At 45.0% G+C, this 16,523-nt stretch overlaps 1 long non-coding RNA gene across 1 annotated transcript in view; it reads left to right on the plus strand.

The window, feature by feature from the left end:
- The window catches only part of LOC140471498 (uncharacterized), a 62,927-nt gene that overhangs the window by 19,079 nt on the left and 27,325 nt on the right, over positions 1 to 16,523 (plus strand). Inside the window, exon 5 of the long non-coding RNA XR_011957052.1 lies at positions 16,180 to 16,291. This is a non-coding gene — a long non-coding RNA (uncharacterized lncRNA). The remainder of the gene's footprint in view (positions 1 to 16,179; positions 16,292 to 16,523) is intronic.

A 16,523-nucleotide genomic window follows, 5' to 3' on the forward strand; every position in this document is an offset into this window, starting at 1 on the left:
TTGCGTGTGGAGGCTGAAGAGATTGGGGAGGCACTGAATGAATACTTTTCGTCAGTATTCACTCAGGAACAGGACATTGTTGTTGATATAAATACTGAGGCACGAATAAGTAGAATGGATGGCTTTGAGATATGTAGAGAAGAGGTGTTGGAAATTCTGGCAAGGGTGAAAATAGATAAGTCCCCTGGGCCTGATGGTATTTATCCTAGGATTCTCTGGGAAGCAAGGGAGGAGATTGCAGAGCCATTGGCCTTGATTTTTGTGTCCTCTTTGTCGACAGGAGTAGTGCCAGAGGACTGGAGGCTAGCAAACGTGGTTCCCTTGTTCAAGAAGGGGAGTAGGGATAATCCTAGTAACTATAGGCCAGTGAGTCTCACTTCTGTTGTGGGCAAAGTCTTAGAAAGAATTGTAAGGGATAGGATTTATGCACATCTGGATAGGAATAATGTGATCAAGGTTAGTCAGCATGGTTTTGTGAAGGGCAGGTCGTGCCTCACAAACCTTATTGAATTCTTTGAGAAGGTGACTAAGGAGGTAGATGAGGGGAAAGCGGTAGATGTGGTATATATGGATTTTAGTAAGGCGTTTGATAAGGTCCCCCATGGTAGGCTACTGCAGAAAATACAGAGATATGGCATTGAGGGTGAGTTGGAGGTTTGGATTAGGAATTGGCTCTCTGGAAGAAGACAGAGGGTAGTAGTTGATGGCAAAGGTTCATCTTGGAGTGCCGTCACTAGCGGTGTTCCGCAAGGATCTGTTTTGGGACCATTGCTGTTTGTCATTTTTATAAATGACCTGGAGGAAGGGTTAGAAGGTTGGGTGAGCAAGTTTGCGGATGATACGAAAGTCGGAGGAGTTGTAGACAGTGAGGAAGGATATGGCAGGTTACAGCGGGATATAGAGAAGCTGCAGAGCTGGGCAGAAAGGTGGCAAATGGAGTTCAATGTAGCTACGTGTGAAGTGATTCACTTTGGTAAGAGTAATAAAAAGATGGATTACTGGGCTAATGGTAGACTACTTGGTAGTGTGGAAGAGCAGAGGGATCTTGGTGTCCATGTACACAGATCTCTGAAAGTTGCCACCCAGGTAAATAGTGCAGTGAAGAAGGCATATGGCGTACTGGCTTTTATTGGTAGAGGAATTGAGTTCCGGAGTCCTGAGGTCATGCTGCAGTTGTATAAGACTCTGGTGCAGCCGCATCTGGAATATTGTGTGCAGTTTTGGTCGCCATACTATAGGAAGGATGTGGAGGCACTGGAACGGGTGCAGAGGAAGTTTACCAGGATGTTGCCTGGTATGGTAGGAAAATCCTATGAGGAAAGGCTGAGGCACTTGGGGTTGTTTTCATTGGAGAAAAGAAGGTTTAGGGGTGACTTGATAGAGGTGTACAAGATGATTAGGGGGTTAGATCGGGTTGACAGTGAGAACCTTTTTCCACGTATGGAGTCAGCTATTACAAGGGGGCATAGCTTTAAATTAAGGGGGGGTAGATATAGGACTGATGTTAGGGGTAGGTTCTTCACTCAGCGAGTCGTAAGTTCATGGAATGCCCTGCCAGGAGCAGTAGTGGACTCTCCCTCTTTATGGGTATTTAAGCGGGCATTGGATAGGTATATGCAGGATAGTGGCTTCGTGTAGGTTAGGGGTGCTTTGATCGGCGCAACATCGAGGGCCGAAGGGCCTGTACTGCGCTGTAATGTTCTATGTTCTATGTTCTATGTTCTAAATGTTGTAATTGTGTCAGTCTCCATTACTTTCTCTTTCAGCTCATTCCATACACCCATCACCATGTGTGTGAAGAAGCTGTCCCTTCAGTCCCTCTGTAAACCATTCACCTCTAACCTTAAACTTATGCCCTCTAGTTTTGGACTCCCCAACTTCTGGGAAAAGGCCTTGAATGCTTACCCTATCCATGGCCCCCATGTTTATTAAACCTCTGTAAGGTCACCCCTCAGTCTCCGATTCTCCAGTGACAGTAACCCCAGATTATTCACCAACAACCCGGGCAATACCTTGTTAATCTTTTCTGAGCCCTTTCAAGTTTGACAACATCCTTCCTGTAGCAGAGAGACTGGAATTGCAGAGAACTCCAATTGTGGTCTCATGTATTACTCCTGTTCCCTGAGTTCCCCAGTCTTTCTCCACAGTAAGTTCTGGAATGAAAAAATTGTTTAGGATCTTAGCAAATATCCTGCAGTTCCACACATCGATGGCCTCATTGATCTTTAATGGACACTATTTTGTCCTGAGTTACTTATACACTCTTAATGTACTGATACAATCACTTTTGGATTCCCCTTTCCTTCTCTGCTGAGGCTATTTCATTTAGCCTTTCTCCATTCCTGTTTTCTACCCAAAGTGTATTCCTAAAGTCCCTGTGATCCTCAGGGATTCCTTTGATCCAGCTGGGTATACCTGACATGTGCCCCCTTTTCCTTGACCAGACCCTCAGTAGACTGCCAGTGTCTCCGAATGCTGTCAGCATTGACCTGCACACAAACAGGAAAATACTGGTGCTGATCGATCAGTTTATCTCACTTTTAAAATATTCTCACTTGCCAAACTTCCCTTTCCCTGTAAATAATTCCCTTCCCCAGTCACATTTTGAAAGTTCCTGGCTAATACGATCAAGATTGGTCAGGCTCCATTTTATACCTTGCACTTGTGGACCAGCCCTGTCCTTTTCCAAAGCTGTTTTCAAACTACTAGAACTGTGGTCACTTTGGCAAAATGCTTTCCCACTCACACCTCAGTCCCTTTCCCTACCTTAATTCCCAAAGGGAGGTCAGGTTTTGCCCCTTTCTCTTTTCAGGCTATTTACATATTGATTGGGAGTTTTCTGGAACACAATTACCAAATTCCTCCCTTAAACACTGAACACTGGCAGTCCCAGTCTAGGTTTGGAAAGTTCAAAAACCGTGCCATAACAGCCCTATTATTATGGTTGATATTTAAGATGTTCCGACATATTTGTTCCTCAGTCTGCCACAGATTTTCGGGGTCAGCAGTCCGATCGTTTCAGAATGATAACCCGTTCTTATTTCTCTGTTCCACTAACATAGTTTCACTGGGCGATCCCACACGAATATCCTCTCTAAGTACTGCTGTGATGATTCATGCAATCAAAACCCCACCACCACACGTCCTCTCTTGCCTCGCCTTCCTGTAGCATCTCTATCTTTAAACAATGAACTGCCAGTCCTGCCCCTCCCTCAGCTGTGTTTCTGTAATAACTATAATATCCCAGTCCCATGTTCCAATCCATGCTTTTGAGTTCATCTTCCTTAGCTGTCTGACCCCTTACATTGAAATAAATGCAGTTTAATCATCAGTTTTCCCCCATTCCCTGCTATGTTCTTGCCTGCCTTGTCTGCTGAAATTGCTGTCTTTAACTCGTGCACCAGCCTCAATCTTCTTTCTGGCCTTACGTTTATTTAAGGTCCAACACCCTGCCAGAACAAGGTTATACCCTCTCAAGCAGCTCGAGCAATTCACCCCACCAGGATATGGATCCATCTCCTGCTCCCAGTTGAGGTGCCTTTCCCACCCTGTCTCCCTGTCATGACACCTTTAGGGATCTATGGACTTGTCCACCAAGGTCCCTGTATTCCTCAGTACTCCGCAATGACCTACCGTTCATTATGTCTGTTCTTCTCTTATCGTACCTCGCACAGAGTATTACCTCACTTCAATCAGAACTGAACTCTGCTTAGATTATCATCTGATCGACATCGGACAGCAGACAGAGACCACCCTCCTCACTGTGAACAACACCCTCACGATTCATATCATCTGCAAACCGACTGATGATACCTTCTGCTTTCACATCCGAGTTATTAATCTTCAATGGTTCCTGCACAGATCTCTGTGGTACACCCGGTGAAAGTATTCTATCCACCAATTTTGCATCCAATTTGCCAACTTGCCTTGGAACCCAGTCCTTTTGGACCAGCCTTCCGTGTTGGATCTTGTTTAAGGACTTATTCAAGTCCATGTAAACCACATCATCTGCACTGCCTTCATCAATATACTAAAGCACCGTTTAAAAAAAAACTGAACTGAATTCCTCAGACAGTATCTTCCTCTGCCAAATCCGTGATGACTAAACCGAGTTGATCCTTACCTTTGCAAGTGTTGATTCATCCTCACAGTAGTTCAAAATAATTTCCCTGCCCCTGCTGTCAGACTATCTGCTCTGTAATTACCTGGCCTATCCCTGCTGCCCTTCTTGAACAAAGGAACCACATTAGTGATCCTCCAGTCATTCAGCACTTCACCTGTGGCCAGCAAAGTATTATATTTATCCACCAGGGCCCCAACAATCTCTGGGTAATTAGCATGGGGTCAAAGAATGCTGGTCCAGGCAGTGACACCCACATCCCATGAATGAACAAATAAAAATACATATATCCCTCCCTACCTCTGCAAACCCCTCCAGCTGTAGCAATCCGTACTGGCTTTGTAATACCATTCAGGCCCTGACCACTCGCTGTAACACTCTCACCACCTCCAGCACCTTCACCTCTCCATGTTCGTATCGTGTCAATAAACCTTGACAACGATTCCCCTTCCCATTGCCCTCCTCCTGCGAGCAGACCCATTGCAATCCCTTTAAAACTTACTCTAAAACTCTCTCTCACTTCAGGATTTTAAGTACTTTGTGGTGATCTTCTCAGCCTCATAATCTAATATGATCCATTTTGTCCTGAGTGAGGGATCAAAGGGGATTTCTTGCTGAGTTTTTGTCTGTTTCAGTGGAATGTCCTTTTGTTGAGTATTTTACACTGTTCCTTCAAATGTTTTCCACTGTTCATTTACAGGCACATATTTCAGTCTGTTTAGCCTGTTTATCTTGGTCAGTTCTCCTCTCAAACTCATGTAATTGGCTTTTTTTTAGTTTCTAGTTGTAGCTTGTCCTTTCTGTGATTCACTTTAAAACTTTATATTTCTTTAAACTGCACTTTATCACAATTTCCCAGAGGATCTCTCCAGGTGACATTACTCATTCACGAAGTTTTATCACACAACAGTCGCTCTGAGACAGTTACGTCCCTCGCCAGTTGCACAATGTCTTATTCTAAGAAACACTGAAAAAAATTCTCTGAACTCCTCTTCCAATATCACTGTTGTCAGTGTGATTGTCCCAGACTTTGTGAATATTGACGTTTCACTAAATGTTCACCATGCCTGTATTAAACATTCCAATGAATCCCTATTTATTGCAGTGACGAGCCATGGAATGCTGTTCGGTGGGTGGTCGAAAACTGTTCTGCTGCTTGTGTCCTTGGCAAGTAGTAGCCAGAATTTACATTCAGACTGACTCTACTTCATGATCTGATGCCAAATGCTTTCTCTGTAATGCCTTTCTTACCCATTATTGTTAGTGTCGTCCATTTTGCCTGAATTTGCACAAGGTTGTGAACCATTGAATATTTATGTTCCACCTTTTGTTCGCCCTGTAACCACATCTCTCTGGTGTCTAAATCCATTTTATCTCTGTGTCACAAATCCATCTACCTTGTGCAGAGACTTTGTCCATTAATAAAAAACATAAGTTACTCGTTCCCACAATTTCCTGTCACAAATGGATTTGCTGATCTACAGTTTAGTTAAACTTTGTCCCATCCTGTTCCTTTCTGTTGTCTTCAGTCACATTCCCACGCTGCTCTGATGCTTCATGTTTTCTCTTTGGATTTGGAAAGCTCCTTTCACCTGAAGCCTGTCCCAGCATCCTCTCTGTCAGTTTAAAGCCCTGTCCATAAATCTACCAACGTGATTGGCCAGGACATTGTTCCACTGGAACTGTGCTGGGACCAATCTGAATGGATTTTTTAAAAAATCAGGTATGGGAAGTGGGTGTCTCTGTCTGACTAGCCTTTATTGCCATCCCTTGCTGCCCTTGAGCGAAGCAGCTGGCTCGCCCATTTCACAGGGTCATTGAGAGGCACACACTTTGCTGTGAGTATGTCCTGCAGACCACATGAGAGTGAACTGTTGTCTTTCTCTGTGTTTGGATTTTTATCAATACTTATTTATGGATTGTTAATTCCAATTATTAAAACATATATTCATTTAAAATTCCACATGGTTAGAAGTTAGAAAGAAGAAGGGGGGTGGTCACTTTGTTGGGACTGTATTGTAGACTGTTGTAGTCCCAACAGATACCAAAGGAGCAGATGTATAGAGAGATTGCAGATAACTATAGGAATAATAGAGGAGTGCAGGCTGGAGATTTTGATATTCCCTGTATTGACTGGGCCACCTAGAGTATAAAAAGACCTGGACGGAGAGCAATTTTTCAAAGGTGTCCAAGGAAGGTTCCTAAATCAATATGCAGAGGGCCCTACTCTACTCAGGCAGGTGCAACACTGGACCTCCCCTCAGAAAACGAGGTCGGGCAAGTGACTGAACTGTCATTCAGAGAGCACTTTGGGTCCAGTGCCCACAACTGTCTTCGTTTTAACATAGTTATGGAAAAAGATCAGCAGGTCCACAGATTGAAGAGGAATACTGGAACAGGGCCAGGTTTGGGGCCATTCTGCAGGATCTGGCCAGCGTCAATGCTGTGAAATTAAAATTGCACAATGCCCAGTTATAATCCAACTCGCTTTGGAAGCGCTGGTGATCACTGTAACAGATGAAAGGCTTAAACTAAATTTGTTTGATATGATATTCCATGACACTGCCATCCTGTTGCTATAAATTCTGTACCTTAGGATTGTGCTCCACAACCACCTGATGAAGAAGCAGTGCTCTGAAAGCTAGTGCTTTCAAATAAACCGGTTGGACTGGAACCGAGTGTCGGGTGATTTTTAACTTAGTCCACCCCCAGTCCGACAACAGCACCTCCACATTGTGATTCTAATCGATTGGGTGAGTCTGTTTGAAGGAAAAGGAACAACTGGCAAATGGGAGGCTTTTCAAAGTGTGATCTCAAGAATCCAGGACCAGTCTGCCCCAGTGGGCTGAAGGGAAAAGCTGGCAGGGTTAGGGATCCTTGGCTGATGAGGGATAATATGGCTCTGGTCTTGAAATGAAGACTGCATACATTGGGTTTAAGATTTCCGTATCTACATATTCTTAAAGACACGATCAATCTGTGGAGCCCCTACAATCCTCTCAGTCCCTGTAACACTCCCAATCTGCAGAAGTCATTCCAATGCCTGTGACTCTTTCAATCCAGTTCCTACAAGACCCTCTATCTGTGTGATATCTTTTCATTGCCAGCACCCATCCTGTTAATGTAAGCTCCTCCAGTGTCTCCATCCATCTCCATCTCCACAATCTTCTCCAACTCTTACATGTGTAAACATCACCCTCCCCTACAACCCTTCCCACTCTGACCAAACTGGAGGAGGTTACTAATGCTCCCTAAACTGTGAACTGTCTCCAACCAAAAATTGCTGTCTTTATCATTTGGAGAATCTGTCTGATTCCACACCCCCTTTATCTAAATAACCTGCAGAACCTAAGCCTTCCTGTGTCTATAAACATCTACAGTCACGACTACCCTCCATACGTCTATTTGTTTTTCCAATCTGTACAACCCACTTTATATCTGTACTCAGCTCCATTCACCTGAAACATTCCTGCCTGTGTAAAACACCCCATCCTACCAACATCCTTATCCCTGTAAACTGCTCCATTCCTCCCAACCTCCCCATCTCCATGAACTCCTGTGTGCCCGACAGCTCTCCACATTTCTGTAACCTCCTGTGGCTCTATGCTCCTCCCTCCCTGTGAAAGCACCTCCAGTCCCCACAATTCTCCCAGTCTGGTCATCTGCTCCAGATCAGAACATCGCTGTCTCTGTTACCTCATACAACTTTAGCAATGCCTCATATTTGTGTCACTTCATTCAGATCGCATCCTCTCCCACTTCCCGAAACCTCTTGCTGCCATCATAACCCTTGCTATTGAGAACATGGAACAGCACATTCCAGTACAAGCCCTTCTGCCCTCAATATTGTGCTGACCTTTTATCCTACTCTGAAGATGAAACGAACCTACATACCTTACATATTACTATCATTGATGTGCCTATCCAAGACTTGCTTAGATGTCTGTAATGTGTCTGAATCTACTACCATGGCTGGCAGTCCATTCCACGCACCCACCACACTTTGTGTAAATAACGTACCATTCCCTTCCATGCCGACAGGATATCCCAACCCAATCTAGTCCTACCTGCCAGCACCTGGCCCATATCCCTCTGATATCTAAGCTAAACCTTCTGCCAATTACCTTAAGCGTATGTCCCCTTGTGATAGCCATTTCGCCAAGGGAAGTAGTCTCTGGTTATCCACTCTATCTATGCCTCTCATTCCCTTGTACACCTCTATCAAGTCACCATTCTTCCTCCTTCGTTGTGATCAGAAAAGCCCTAGCTTCCACAGCCTACCTTCTATGGACATGCCCTCCAGTCCAGGCAGCATCCTGCTCAATTACCTCTGCACTGTCTTTAAAGCTTCCACATCCTTCCTATAATGAAGCGAACAGAACTGTTCACAATATTCGAAGTGTGGTCTAACTGGGGTTCTGTAGAGCTGCAGCAAAATCTCACATCTCTTAAACTCAATCCCCCTGCTAATGAAAGCCAACACACCATCCGCCTTCTTAACAGCCTGTCAACTTGGGTGGGAACCTGAGGGACACAGGATCCATTTGTTCCTGCACACTGCTAAGAATCCTGCCTTTAACCACGTAAAGTTTTTTGCAGAATCCTCCAATCGAAAACTATCCCTATCTTTGTAAGTTCCTCCAGTCCCTACAACACTCATAAACTGTGAAACCTCCTCAAGTCCATATATTCCTAATGTCTGCAAAATCCTCCCGTCCTGATGTCCCTCCATATCTCTGTAACCCCCACCATCCTCCAGTGCCCTTCTGGGGAACATTGCAGAGGAAGGAGGAGTTGGAGAGTCTGGGCCATGTTACAAGGTATGAAGGGCTGCAGAACCTGGAGGATGGTACAAATGTCGGAAGGGACGTGGGTCTTGAAGAATGTTAGGTGTTCTGGGATTCATTGAACCTGCAGGATGGGACAGGGGATGGCTTGTGGAACCTGGAGGATATTATGATTTGAACCACAGGTAATTTTTGATTGGAACATTCAGCCGATCTTATAGTCATAGAGATGTACAGCATGGAAACAGACCCTTCATTCCAACCCAGCCATGGCGACAGGATATTCCAACCCAATCTAGTCCCACCTGCCAGTACCTGGCCTATCTCCCTCCAAACCCTTTCTATTCATATATCCATCCAAATGCTTCTTAAATGTTGTAGTTGTACCATCTGTAAGATTGGCTGAAAGATCCAATCAAACATTACCTGTGGTTCAAATCATAACATCCTCCAGGTTCCACAACCCATTCATGGTCCCATCCTGCAGATCAGATATCCCAACCCAATGTAGTCCCACCTGCTAGCACCTGGCCCATCTCCCTCTAAACCCTTCCTATTCAGATACCCATCCAGATGGCTTTTAACTGTTGCAGTTGTACTAGCCTCCACTACTTCCTCTGGCAGCTCATTCCATACATATACTATCCTCTGCGTGAAACAGTTGCCCCATTTTATCTTTTATATCTTTCTACTCTCACCCTAAACCTCGCCCTATAATTCTGGACTCGCATACCCCAGGAGAAAACCTTTGTCTATTTACCCTGTCCATGCCCCTCTTGATTTTATAAACCTCTATCAGGTCACCCTCAGCCTCTGACTCTCCAGGAAAAACAACCACCACCTGTTCAAACTCTCCCTACAGCTCAGCCCTGGCAACGTTGTTGTAAATCTTTTCTTGGACCCTTTCAAGTTTCACAAAATCCTTCCGATTGGAAGTAGAACAGAGTTGCATGCAGCATTCCAAAAGTGGCCTAACCACTGTCCTGTACAGCCGCAACATGACCTCCCAACTCCTGGACTCAATACTCTGACCAATAAAGGAATGCATACCAAGCGCCTTCTTCGCTATCTGTGACTCTACTGTCAAGGAACTCTGGATTTCATTTGAAAAATTGCATAGACAGGTAGAGTGGCCCGAGGTCTTCTGGATAATGCTAGTTCAGTCTGAGCTGGGAGGCAGAGCCAGTGAAATATTTGCAGCGCTGTCTGATGAATGGTCGAGAGATAATGCACATGTTAAACAGGCTGTTTTAAGGGCTTATGGATTGCTTATGAAAGGGAAGCCACTACAATTCCCTTTACTGTACCATCACTATCTGTCAAAGCTCCTTCAGGTCTATATCCTCCGAATTGTTGAAACCTGCTCTCACCATTGCAACTCCCATTATTTCCTAACATTGTTGAGTCTCTAAAAGCTTCCCTATCAGGTTAATCTCCTCCATTGCATACAACACTCCTAGCCTGTGTAATCTCTGCAATTCCTATATACCGATGTATAGGTGTGACTGCTTTGTGGCCATTGTATCCTCATTTATATCTGCAAAAGGCTCTGCTCATTGTAGCACATCCTATGCTCATAAGTGAACCTGGTCTCTCACAAGATCTCTATCACTCTCTCTTCCAGTCTCTCCAAGCTTCCCTATCCCTCTTGTATCTTGCAGCTTGCACACCACTCACTCTCTCTGACATCCCTTCCAGTGCATAAATTCATCTCTCCTTCTAACTGTATCCAGTCTACAACTTCATCCCTTTCCCTGCAACATCCTCCAGTCCCTATAATCCTCTCTATTGCTGCAGCATTCTCCAGCTTATATCATCGTCCATGTGCTTGCAACATTCTCCAGTCCATACCACCCACCCTTTCCCTGTAATATTCTCCAGTCCATACCATCCTCCCTATCACTGTGATATTCTCCAGATCCCACAACTGTTGTTAAATGTACGACATCCTGGAATCCTGTGAATGTTTCTACACCCTGATCAACATTGTCCATATAACGATCCACAACCCTACACACATCCCTATCTCTGGAATCTAATCAAAGACGCTTTATCTGTCTAACTTCCACCAAACAATAAAATATTTTCTGCTGCGAACATTCTGTAGCAACTGTAACTATGTTTAACCCTGCAACATTGTCGCGCCCCCAAACATCTCTCCCATTCTGTGACCTCTATCCATCCCTCAAAGGCCCTCTCTCAGTGACACGCGCCATGCATTTGCAACAAGGCAGATGGAATGACAGCATTAACTGAAGGGAACAGATATGATCGAACTGTTATTGTGGAGGTGTGGCTGCAGAATGATCATGACAGCAATGTGATTATTGAGGGGTTGTAGGGATTTAGACAGGATCAGCAAAAAACCAAACAAGGTCCCGTTTTGTTGTGAAGAAAGGACGCAGTCAGTGCATTAGTGAGACAGCCAATTTAATCTGGGAATCAAAATATAGAGTCATTTTGAATGGTCAGCTTCCAAATAGCAAGGGGGATCTGGAAGATCAAATCACAATCCATGCTCGTTGGTAAGTTGGATGCAATATTTTCTTGGTGATAGTTGACAGAGGCATTTGGAGTGGTGAATTTCTGATTGGACATCTGTGGCCAATGCTGTTTCACAAGGATCAGTGCTGCGATGTCTGTGTGTAATTTATATCTGTGAGTCAGATGAAAAGGTCAGCAGTTTGAGTGGTAATTTTACAGATGACATTCGGAAAGGCATGTAATGATTAGGGATAGTTAGGGGAATTGTGGATAGTGAGGAAGAGTGTTCAAGGTTGCAGCGATATGTAGATCAGCTGGAACGTTGGGCAGAGATGGGGCAAATTGAATTTCATCTGGACAGGTGTGAAGTTATGCATTTATGAAGCCAAATGGAAGAGAGAAGTACACTAATTGACTAGCTGGAAACATTGATAAACAGAGAGACATTGGAAGCTAGTCCATAGCTCCCTAAAAATAACAACACAGGATGTAGTGGTCGAGGGGAGAGTATGGTATGCTTACCTTTATTGGGCACAGTATTGAGTACAGACGTTTGCATGTCATGTTGTGACTGAATGAAACTTCAGTCAGCCATGTTTGAAAGATTGCGTGTCATTCTCGTTGCCACACTACAGGAAGGATGTGGAGGGTGTAACAGAGGGTTGGCAGAATGTTGCCTGGATGAGAATGTGTTTACTGTAAGGAGGTTGGACGCAATTGGATTGTTTTGCGTGAGTATCGGAGACTGAGGGGTGACCTGGTACAGGTATATAGCATTAGGAAAGGCGTGAATAGTGTGGATAGTTGGAATCTTCCTTCCAATGTAGAAATATGAAATTCTAGGGTGCATCGGTTTAAGGTGAGAGTGAGAAGTTTTAAGTGAGATGAATGAGGCCAGTTGTCTTTACCGAGAGGGTGGAAGCTGCTCGGGAGGTGGGAGAGGTGGAAATAAGAGCAAAGTTTTGAAGGGCATGTAGACAGAAACATGAACAGGCCGAGAATAGAGGGATATCGCCCATGTGCAGGCAGATGGGATTAGTTTAGAATAGCATCATGGTCAGCACAGCCACGGTGGGCCGAAGGGCCTATTACTCTGCTGTACTGTTCTAGTTTCTAACTTCACGGCATCCACCCTGTCAAAGCCCCTCCAAATCCTGGATGTTTCATTCAATTTCTCTCCCATTCTTCAAAACCCCAGTAGGTTCAAGGGCAATTTTGAGTGGGAGCAGCGGCCGAGGAAAAACTAACCCGGGAGACTACAGCTAAGGTAAGACAGTTTGTTTCAAAATTACTTACCTGTAGCGGGCAGCGGAAGTGAGGTTGGAGCGCATAGCTGGGCGGGAAGGTAAGTGATTAGTATTTGAGTGGGTGATGGAGTTCAACCCTGCCAAGTGTGAGGTTGTCCATTTTGGAAGAACAAATAAGAATGTGGAATACAGGGTTAATGGTAGGGTTCTTGGTCAGGTGGAGGAACAGAGGGATCTTGGGGTCTATGTACATAGATCTTTGAAGGTTGCCACTCAGGTGGATAGAGTTTGTAAGAAGGCCTATGGAGTATTATCGTTCATTAGCAGAGGGATTGAATTCAAGAGTCGTGAGGTGATGTTGCAGCTGTACAGGACTTTGGTTAGGCCACATTTGGAGTACTGTGTGCAGTTCTGGTCGCCTCACTTTAGGAAAGATGTGGAAGCTTTGGAGAGGGTGCAGAGAAGATTTACCAGGATGTTGCCTGGAATGGAGAGTAGGTCGTACGAGGATAGGTTGAGAGTTCTCGGCCTTGTCTCGTTGGAACGGCGAAGGATGAGGGGTGACTTGATAGAGGTTTATAAGATGATCAGAGGAATAGATAGAGTAGACAGTCAGAAACTTTTTCCCCGGGTACAACAGAGTGTTACAAGGGGACATAAATTTAAGGTGAAGGGTGGAAGGTATAGGGGAGATGTCAGGGGTGGGTTCTTTACCCAGAGAGTGGTGGGGGCATGGAATGCGCTGCCCGAGGGAGTGGTAGAGTCAGATTCATTGGCGACCTTTAAGCGGCATTTGGATAGGTACATGGATGGGTGCTTAATCTAGGATAGAAGTTCGGCACAACATCGTGGGCCGAAGGGCCTGTTCTGTGCTGTATTGTTCTATGTTCTATGTTCTATGTTCTCTTCTCATTGGAAAATCCCGCCATCTCCAGGATCAGCCGAGTGAACCTTCCCTGGCCTGCCTCCAACACAAGAAAGTCTTTCCTTAGGGCACGCAACCTATTCATTATAATCTAGGTGTGGTCTGACATCATTTCAGCAAGACCTCCCTATTTTTAGACTCCATTCCCTTTGCCTTCTCTATGACCTGCTGATCCTGTAAGCTACCTTTTTCAGATTGATACACAAGGATTCCCAAAACCTTTGTGCAGTCAGTCTGAACCAAACGGTGTTAGCTTGACAGTAAGTCGGGAACGTGCTGGAATGTGTTATGAAGGATATGACAATAAATAATAACTGGATACTTAGAAACAATGGGAGGTGTATGATTTTATAAAAGGGGAATATTTTTAAATCTGATGGATTCTATATTTTGGTGTGACCTTAAATGCAGAATAGATAAGGGTGGGGAGGCTAATTGCGGTAGAGGGATATTTGAAATTTCAGAAGCATTTAGACAAGTTTCAACCAGGGCTAAAACTTAGCTCGTGAGAGAATAGGGCCCCTGAAAGGTCAATGAGGCTGTCTGTGTGGAATCACCGCTGATGGGGGAGATACTGAACAAATATTTTGTGTTCGGATTTACTATGGAGAAAGACATGGAAGCTCGGGAACTTGGGAAAATACATAGGGATGTCTTGAAAAGAGTTCACATTGGAGAACAGGATGTCTTAAAATGCAAAAAGTTAGATAAAACCTTGGGACATGATCAAATATACCCCAGCGCCTTGTGAGAAGCGAGGGAGGAAATTACAGGACCCCTTCCAGAGATATTTGCATCATCAACAGCTAGTACGGACCAGTGAGACTGACGGCAGGGTGGTAAGTTGTTGGAGGAGATTCTGAGAGAAACGATCATCGTGCATTTGGAAAGGTCAGGACAGATTAACGATCGTCAGCATGGCTTTGTGCACGGGAAATCATGCCTCAAACCTGAGTGTGGAGATAGACAAGTGAGAGGTCAAAGCAGAGCAGTACACGATGTCCACATGAACTTTAGCAAGGCCTTTGACAAGGTCCTGCATGGCAGACTGGATCGTAAGTTTAGATCACACATAACCAGGGAGTGCTCACTAACTCGATACAAAACAGGATTGATGGTAGGAGACAGCATGTTCATAGAGGGTTTCTGCTCAAAATGCAGGCCTGTGACCAACGGTGTGCCATGGGGTTCGGTGCGGGTCACTGTTGTGCATCACTTATATAATAAATGATAAGCAGGAGTCATGATTATCAAGTTTGTGATTGAGACTGAAATTGGTGATAATGTGGACAGTGAAGAGGGTTATCGAAGAGTACAATGGGATCAACAGTACTGCTGGACCAGTGAGGTTAGGAATAACAGGTGGAGAATTGCAAGATGCAGGTACACAGTTTTTTGAAAGTAGCGTCACAGGTAGACAGGCTGGTGAAGCAGGTGTTTGGGATGGGGTCACCCTTCATTGGGCAGAGCATTGAGAGTAGGAGTTGGGATGTCATGGTGTATCTGTACAGGACATTAGTGAGGCCACTGTATAAGCATTGTTGATTATCTGGTAAAAATCAACTAGTTCACGTATGTCCTTTAGGGAGGGATATCTGACATTCTTACCTGGTCTGGCTCACACGTGACTCCAGTCCCACAGCAATATAACTGACTCTGAGCTGCCTCTGGGCAATTAGTAGGAGGGCAATGTATGCTGGTCCATCCGGTGACATCCTTAGGCCATGAATGAATCAATGAAAAATGCAGATGTCTATCCCTCCCTTTGCAAACAGCTCTAGCTGCAGCAATCTGTACTGGCTTTGTAATGTTGTTCAGGCCTTTGCCCCTCTCTGTAACACTCTCACCACCTCCAGCACCTTCAATTCTCCCTGTTCCACTACTCTGATTAAACACTGACAATGTTTACTCTTCCTACTGCACTCCTCCACATTTCTAAATGTTGGTTACTTCAGAATTGATCGGTTCTTTTTCATCTCTTAATCAAATCGGCCAAGACCGTCTGAAGTGGGGAAGGAGCATTGGGAAGGTGTCGAGCACCTCGAGACTTTCTGTGGGGAAAACGGGAATCCAGGAGAAAACAGCACAAGGAGCGCGTGACCACACACCCACCCCCTTCCCTTGGCCACCTTCTGCCCCAAGTGTAACAGAGTCTGTGGAAAGCCACATCGGTCTGTACAGCCAACTCCAGACCTCCCCTGCCCAACCCACCCCACCCCGAGAGTGGGAGAGTTAGTCTCATCTGTGACCCACCGCCAAAGAGATGATGAGATAGGAAGGTTGAATCCCCTCACAATTATCCCAGTGCCTTTGTTACAAATTCAAACAATTCCCTGTTAATGCAGTGTCTAATAATATGCTATCACTCACTATCTCTCCATCTGGTATCCCTCGCTGTGTCGGTCTATTTACTGCCTCTGTCAGCATTTCTGCCTCTTACAGATGGTCTGAGATCCTGAGTCAACAGAATTGTCCATTCCAGAGACATGCAGCAGCACAGGCAAGGGATGGAGACTGGGATTATCGAGATCTCTGCTGTACTCAGTGCCACTCTGCATGAGTTATCCTCATTGCATCAGTCGAATTTCCCATTCTGTCTATTTCTGTGTCATGCAGGTCATCAGGATGTTCCTAACTCCTGTCTCATCCATCACCTCATTGAAGACAGTTGGTCAGCCAGAGAGAGATGGAGAGGGAGATCTGGAGCCTTCAGTAAATCCTACAGCCGGTAAGATCACTCACAGTAAACAGCACAGGGTGGAGGTAGGAGAAGTCTATATTCATACCTGGAAGATAGGACATAGATACAGAGCTGGGTAAGGAACAGCAACATTCTAGGCTTCATTCCCACCATCTTGTGAGGGTCCTGCTTTCACCTCTTCTGTACTGGTCCTCAATGCGACAGCACAGGGGATCGCAGGCACCAATCCTGGCCCATGCCGATCTTTGTAATATTCTCC

This window comes from Chiloscyllium punctatum, unplaced genomic scaffold (assembly GCF_047496795.1).
Source record: "Chiloscyllium punctatum isolate Juve2018m unplaced genomic scaffold, sChiPun1.3 scaffold_89, whole genome shotgun sequence".
Classification (NCBI taxonomy): Eukaryota; Metazoa; Chordata; class Chondrichthyes; order Orectolobiformes; family Hemiscylliidae; genus Chiloscyllium; species Chiloscyllium punctatum.